The sequence below is a fragment of the Meriones unguiculatus genome, chromosome 3, assembly GCF_030254825.1.
Source record: "Meriones unguiculatus strain TT.TT164.6M chromosome 3, Bangor_MerUng_6.1, whole genome shotgun sequence".
Classification (NCBI taxonomy): domain Eukaryota; kingdom Metazoa; phylum Chordata; class Mammalia; order Rodentia; family Muridae; genus Meriones; species Meriones unguiculatus.
In genome coordinates, this window is record NC_083351.1 from 8,989,377 (window position 1) to 8,996,719 (window position 7,343).

A 7,343-nucleotide genomic window follows, 5' to 3' on the forward strand; every position below is an offset into this window, starting at 1 on the left:
TCTAATTTTAATTCATTGGTAAATTTTAGTATATAGATATAAATTCAAGGTTACTTCCAATACTTTTGAAACTTCTATTACAAACTGTTTAAGGTATTAGGTAATGCAGGTTAAATGTTAGTTAAATATCTCATTTAGGACACTAGTCTAATTTATCACAGGCGTATACATCCTAGGTTTAACAGATAGATATGATTTTGTAGACAGGTCAATTACATAAAGATAGGTAAGTCTTCAAAAACTTCAGAGACCTACATTTAAAAATGTCTTTATTATTTTAAAGATTCTTTGACAATGAGCCAGGTCATCTCCTGGCAGCACCCCGCCTACTTTAAAGATGATAATGAGCATTGAAGAACCTCCATATGGAGATTGCTTCAAATGTGGCAAACAAGCCATTTGGGCAAAAATAAAATGCCCTTGTTTCTCGACAGATAGAATTCTGCCAAAAATGGGCAAGCTTAAATGCAGGACAAGTTGACTGCTGAACTCTGCCAAGACAGGGTAAGCAAGTCCTAAATAGTTCCTGCTTCACAGTTATGTCTGTCAAATATTCTGAGCCAGAAGTCTGAAGATGATACTCCAATGTTATAGAGAGTTATGGGTGACTGTTCAGGCAGCACACTGTCTCTGTCAATTTTTTATTTGTTGGAAGCTGCTAACATTCACTTCCTATTTACTCCAGTAGCTAATTTTATTCCTTCTTAAGTCTCTGGTAGGGTTGAAGACCAAATAGTTATAGTTCCACAATTAAGCTTAAGTTGCTTAAAATTTAAGAGAATGTTTTCATATAGGTAATACCAACAAGGATAAAAGTTAATTTAGGTATAGAACTCTAAACTTGTCAAGATAGGATAATCAAATACTTTCTCCTAAATTGCCAAATGCACATGGACTGGACATTGCACACGTAAATCTTACCTAATAGTTTTCATAACTTTTATAATTATTGTATTAATAGAAAAAGAGGCTTAAATTGGACTTAAAGAGGGAAATGTTGCTAAAATTTTCTTCTGGAATGTATGCATTTTACCCTTGTTCATTCAAATGCCGATTTCTCTATCCCACTATCTGGTTTCAATCCGGACATTGCATTATGATGTTTATTCTAAACATCACCTGTCTCAAGTGTGTGTAAACATGCCACCATTTGTTCTCTGCATTTTCAATAAAACAACCAACTAATGCTGTGCAATGGAGAGAATAGGGTGGGACATCCTGGTCCGGAGGGGAGGAGAGAGAAGCGAGTGGAAGGAGTGAGAGAGCAAATAAGCAGGACAGGACTTGGAACCGCCAGGAGAGATGAAGCAGAGTTAAGATATGACTAAAAGCAAGTATAATGTGGAAACTTTGAATGGGAGGAAACTATGCGGGCTTGGAGGTTTAGGATGGAGTAATTATTGCCCAGCATTGTGCTCTAGGTTAATTAAGTAAATCCTAGTCTCTGTGTGGTGATTTGGGTATACATCTGGTTTAGGAATAACTGCTGTTTACCTGAAGGATAAATCAATACTAAATACCGAAAGCGATAGCCAGGCACAGACTTACATACCAGAAATATACAAAAGTAAAGTCAGGAAAGTATTTGGAGATGGGGTGCGGCTGAGAGACAAAGAGCTTGCTTTGACTTTGAATGCCTCCGGGAGCAACTGGTGATGTGACTGAGGGCTGGAGACCTTGGGTGGGTCCCCAGAATTACAAAGAAAAAGGAAGGGAAAGAGGAAAACATTACCTAGAAAGGTTTTGGGTTTTTTTGTTTGTTTGTTTGGTTGGTTGGTTGGTTGGTTGGTTGGGTTTTTTGTTTTGTTTTGTTTTAATTATTACCCTGTTGGAAAGTTCCAAGTCACTGTCCCAAGTTAGTTGCTGCTTGTGATTGGCAGGTGTGAAGTTTTGCCTCTTGTCATCAGCCTTATCAGAAATTACCATATTCAATTTTATGAGTGCTCAGTTTAAACATACTTAAAGTTGCTCTTAAGGCCTAAATTGTTGCTAAATTGGGATAAGGATTCTCTTCTTTGCAGTAGGGTACCAGTGAGACAGGGTCTTGCTGTTTTATTATGTAGCCCTGGCTGGATTTGCACTAGCTATGTAGACCAGGCTGACCTCCAATTCACAGTAATGAGCCCCCTCCTGTGTATTAACATTAAAGGCATGTACCACCATATCCGGCCTATTATATTTGCTTTAGATAGTATCTCTGGTATCTGAGCCTGGTCTTGAAATGATCCGTGCTGGGATAGTACAGACTTGAACCACACTGACACAAAATCTCTCTCTCTCTCTCCCTTTCTAACAACTGATCTTTAATGAGTCTCTCTGCCTGTCTGTTTGTTTTGAAAGGGTTAGGCTAACTTTGTAACCTGCATGTCTTCTAAAGCCTGTAGTTTTGAGTTTTAGGTCCAGGTTAAGCTAAAGCCTCTTAGTACCTTTCCAGAGAGTGAAGGAATGTGACCCTATCTGTGAGGACAGATATAAAAAAAAGGGCAAGCAAGCAATGATCTTCACTCAGCAAAAGAAGGACCAGACCCTTGTCCTTGAGATAGCGTTTCTTAGCAACAAACCTAGACTTCTTCTGATTAGCTTTTGACCTCCAGCCAAGAGCCCGCAGCCCTAATCTTCAAGGATGAGCTAACCACCCCACCTTCAATTGCAGCTGCATCCACACTTGGCAGGACTGGCCAAGCTTGAGCACCTAAGACTAACCAATTATCTTACTTTATAGCTTCCTCATCCAATCCTAAATTGCCAAACCTAAAACTTCAAATCTCCCGCAATTTTTCTTTTAAAAACCTAAAGGCCTTTGTCTCCCGGTGCCACTCTTTGCTGACCAGCAGGGGTGACCCCATTGTACAATGGTAAATAAACCTCTTGCTTTTGCAATGAGTCTTGGTCTGGGGGAGTTTCTGGGAAGGGCGCGATTGAACTCCTGAGCTGTGAGACCCCAGGTCTTACATTTTTGGTGCGTTTGGCCGGGAAAGGGCGTGCCCCTTCCCCAACCCTCATCAGACTGAACTCGGAGGTCGAGCTCGGAACAGGTTAGTCTGTTTCTGTCTTACCAATCTGTTTCTTGTCAGAGATGGCTGCCATGAGGCAGCCTCTCAATTAGATTTCTGTGGTACCAATCTGTTTCAGTTTAGGCGCCTATCTGGACCTTTTTGGTCATCTGATCAGTCATTGTGATTGACAGACGGTGTCAGAATATCGCTTGACTGGGAACTGGGGGACGCCCCAAGTTTCCGTTTGGGAGGTTGGATCTGAGACGGTCCTCCTCCCGTCTGATTTTCGTAGAGAACGACCGCCACCAGGCAGCCGTTCTATCAGAGCACTGTGGTACCACTCACAAGGTTGTCCTTGTTTGATTACTTGCCTGATTCTTTGTGTTTCTGTTGTTGTTGCCTCTCTGACTCTTTTGACAGGGAAATAAATGGTCTAGCTTGAGAGCATCTGTAGAAGGGGTTCGAGTCCCCTGAGTGGTTCGAGGCCACTCGCCTGGAACGGTTTCATTAAGGCAGACAAACATGTCATTAATGCCAAGTCCATGGGACATCCTGTAGGACACTCAGCTTGCCCCTTTCTGTGAACAGGGAGGAGCAGAGAGATTCTGCTCCCCCAGCAATTTAAATCCTGTGTTTCTCATGTATGTATGTATTTTTCTGTGTCTGTTTCTTTGTAGACTTGGACTGATAAAAATTCGGACAGAGGATAGTTAAAATTAGAACTAGTTCTTGGCCGGAGAGTGCACATGGCTGCATGGCAGGACACCAAGCAGTGTGCTCTCCCTCCTGAGGAAGCCAAGGAGGGAATGCTTTTGGGTGGTTGGGGAGATATGTGGAGCTGGGGCTGGAGCTTGGGCAGGCACTTGAGCGTCTGTGGAATAACAATGCACACCCAGCAGGGCATGGACTTGATGCGGCCCCTTGTTGCGATGGACAGCCAAAGAGCACGGGGGAGGGGAGAGGCCCAGCCAGGAAGCAGGTTCAGGACCTGCGGGGGAGGTAAGCTACAGTAGAGCTCACAAGGGAGCCAAGGGAGCAGGCAAGGCTCATGGGCTTGCTGGGTAGAAGTCCTTAGACATGGCTAGGCAGGGATTGGCACCGTAGCTGCTCCATGATAGGAGCTGCTCTGGCTGCCGAGAGTGAGGAAAAACTCCTCCCCCTTGCCTTCATGCCAGCTTAGCAGGGAAGTGAGCAGCAAGAGCTCACCACGCCCTCTTGCTCCTCTCTTCCCTCCTCCCACCTAGGGGGCTTGCAACTTACAGATCAAACAGTAATTTAGAAAAAAAAACTGTACTTGCTGTAATGTTTAAAATTGCAGCTGAGTCTGTCTGTTTAAATATATGGCCATTATATGATTGTTTTCAACTGGTCTTAAATGGTTGATATAATAAAAAAATAATTGGGTATGTTTTAAGGTTAAATTCAAATTCTTGTTTTAAACACGTATATGTGCCTATGTGTTTGCAGGGTCTATAAATGCATATGTTTAAATAACAACAATGTAAATTGCCACATGGTGTGGCTCAGGAAAAGAACAAAGGTTGCAAAATCTCTAAGTCAAAATTATTTTATTTCCTTTTAGGATAAAAAAAAAGTCTTATTCTAAGTTGATATTGGTTCTGAAGATTGGGTTGTTTTCACTGATAAATTTTGGTCTTAAAATCTGGTTTCGACTTTTAAAATTATGGTTATGCTTTGTAAATTCACTCCTAAAAAAGATACTTTGCTTTGATATTGCAGGGACGAGTTTTAAAAATTGTTTAGATGTTTAAGAGGATAAAACATTTACAATTTATCAGATTTTTTAAGCAATAACTCTTGGGCAGTCCAACAACGAACTTAAAACAGTTTCCCAACCCTTGGGGAAAAAAAAATTAATGGGAGTTTTTCTGTTGTCTAAAAAAAAGAGAGAGAGTGAGCAAGAAATATTAAAAAAAATAGCTTGTCTAAAACAAAAATGTCAGTTAAGCCAGAAAAAAAAGCTAGAAACCTAAAGGTATATAGGATGTTGCAGGTTAGTGGTTGTATTATAAAAAGCCAGAGAGTTAATATGATTTAAAAAAAAAACAACACTGTATTTAAATATGTTATAATTCATTTAAAAGGCTGGTGATTCTTCATTGCAAAATGTTTTTTTTTATGCTCTTTTAAGGGAAAAAAATTTCTGGCTGATAGGTTTGGTATGGCTAAAATAATTCATACAGTTTAAAAGTGTTCTGTACTGTTCTGTTATGCAGTTGGTTCTAAAACTTATTTGATCACTATGTTAAAACTTTTGGTTGTGGGGGATTATGGATGCTCCACAGTGTTTGCTGTGTCATCAACAGCACCAAATGGCTATGTTTGGTATTGTCAGTCACAGCCTGTGCTAACACATGGCTAACTGCCATGATGGTTCAGGGATAGAGAGCACGTGAAGCTGTAGTTTTGCTGCCATATTTATTTAGGACTTCCAGCTGAGTTCAGTTATACGTGGCCAGCCGCCATGCTGGTCCGGAGATAAAGAGGGTGGAGACATGAGTTTACCACCATTTTGTTTAGGTCTCTCAGTTATGTTCAGTCCTCTGATTAGTGTTAAGTGCAAAGCTTTTTACTGTTCAATTTTAATACAAAGTGGTAGGATCAGCAAGATTTGCTAGCCCCTCTATAAACTGTATCTGATTAAAATGTTTGCTTTGATTTTAGTTCAGAAAGAGCAGACTTAAAGCTACGCTAGTGACTGCAGTTGGTTAAGATGTTGAGCTCTACCTAGTGTCTTTATATAGGATTTTTTTTAAGGTTAAGCCTAGGATGGGTAACTATAAAGTTTGCCTATTTATCTTAAAATATATAGTTCTAAAACATACATGTCAAAAATATGCTAAAACTAGATTAAATAACATTCTGTTTTATAGGACACAGTTTAAAACAGATGATAAAAACAAAGAGTAACTCAGATATGCTGGCCCTCAAGCTTATCAGAGATCTGATGAATATGGCATTTTAACATATGTAAGTTTATTGTGACAGAAAGTCCGAAAATCCTGGCAGTAGCTCCCCAAGGTCTCCAAGAAGATTTGGACAACGACAGATGACTGCAACTCTGGATTGTGGTATGCTAACCACTGGGCAATACTGCCCCAACTGGCCCACTGCTAGGGCCCAGCCTAAACTGTGGACAAAGCCGGGGACACCTGAAGAGCCATTGTCTCACATTGTGAGAGGCAAGGTGAGGTCAATCTCTCCTGTTCCTCTTTCCACAGCAGCAGTTTCTCATCCTCTATGCCTGATGGCTGGACTGCCTCTGCTCAGAAAGCCAGGAGACCACAGGAGCCAGGGACACTGCCTAGGTGATGGACTAACTAGTCATCTCTGTCATTTTGATTGGTACATTTACTTAGCTCATAATTTATCCTTCTCAGGTCTCTGATCACATTGACAGCTAGGCTAAAAGGCTAGGCTTAGTTAACAGTAACTTGGCAGCTAAAGAGCAGACAGTTAGGTTCACTATCAGCCCATTGGACAGTTCATTAGTTAGTTAAAACGACTGGGTACTATATCTTTTATATATAAAAATATATATATATATAAAGTTTATATAGGGTCTGAGGATATAGGAGTTCAGGTTATAAAAATCTAAAAAATGTTGGTCTACATACTGATCAAAGTGTCAATTTAATGAACGTCAGGTTAATACTTAAGTTAAAAAAAAAAAGTACAAGCAGTTTCTCACGCAGGCAATTTTACTTAGCCAAAATATAAGAGGGCTTACTCAAGGTTGCACAAAGCCTGCTGTCTGGTTACTATGGTTGCACGGAGTTTCTCAGGGTCAGAGCAGTCCGCTGTAAGACCACCAAGGTCAGTCTGTGAGAGACTGGACTTTGAAAAATAGCCAAGAGGCTAAGTTCCGCTGCTCAGATGCCGTTAACTCCAAAAAGGCTGCCACATGGACACACTTAAGTTGTTTATAAAAGATATAAAACAAACAGCTGACTGGTACCCATTCTGTTGGATATAGTTTTTACCTGTTACTCTCAAAATGTTGCTGTATTAGATTTGCTGATATGTTACTTTTCTGAGTTTTTATATATATATATATTTTCTTTTGTGTACCAAAAATTCATATGAGTTTATAAAAATCAAAAGGTCATGAGACCTAGATCTGGCATAGCTCAAATGGATCCCAGAAGAGTTTTTCCCTGGTATTGGGATTCCTCACTTTTTCCGTTTAACAGACAAATCTTAACTTCTGTCTCTAGCCTGAATTTGTCTCAGCAGATTTTCACCTGGTTGACTCTGGGCTGCAAGCTAAAATCTGGACTTGTTAAAAGCTGACATGACTGCTCCCTGTCTCTTCAATTGGATCCA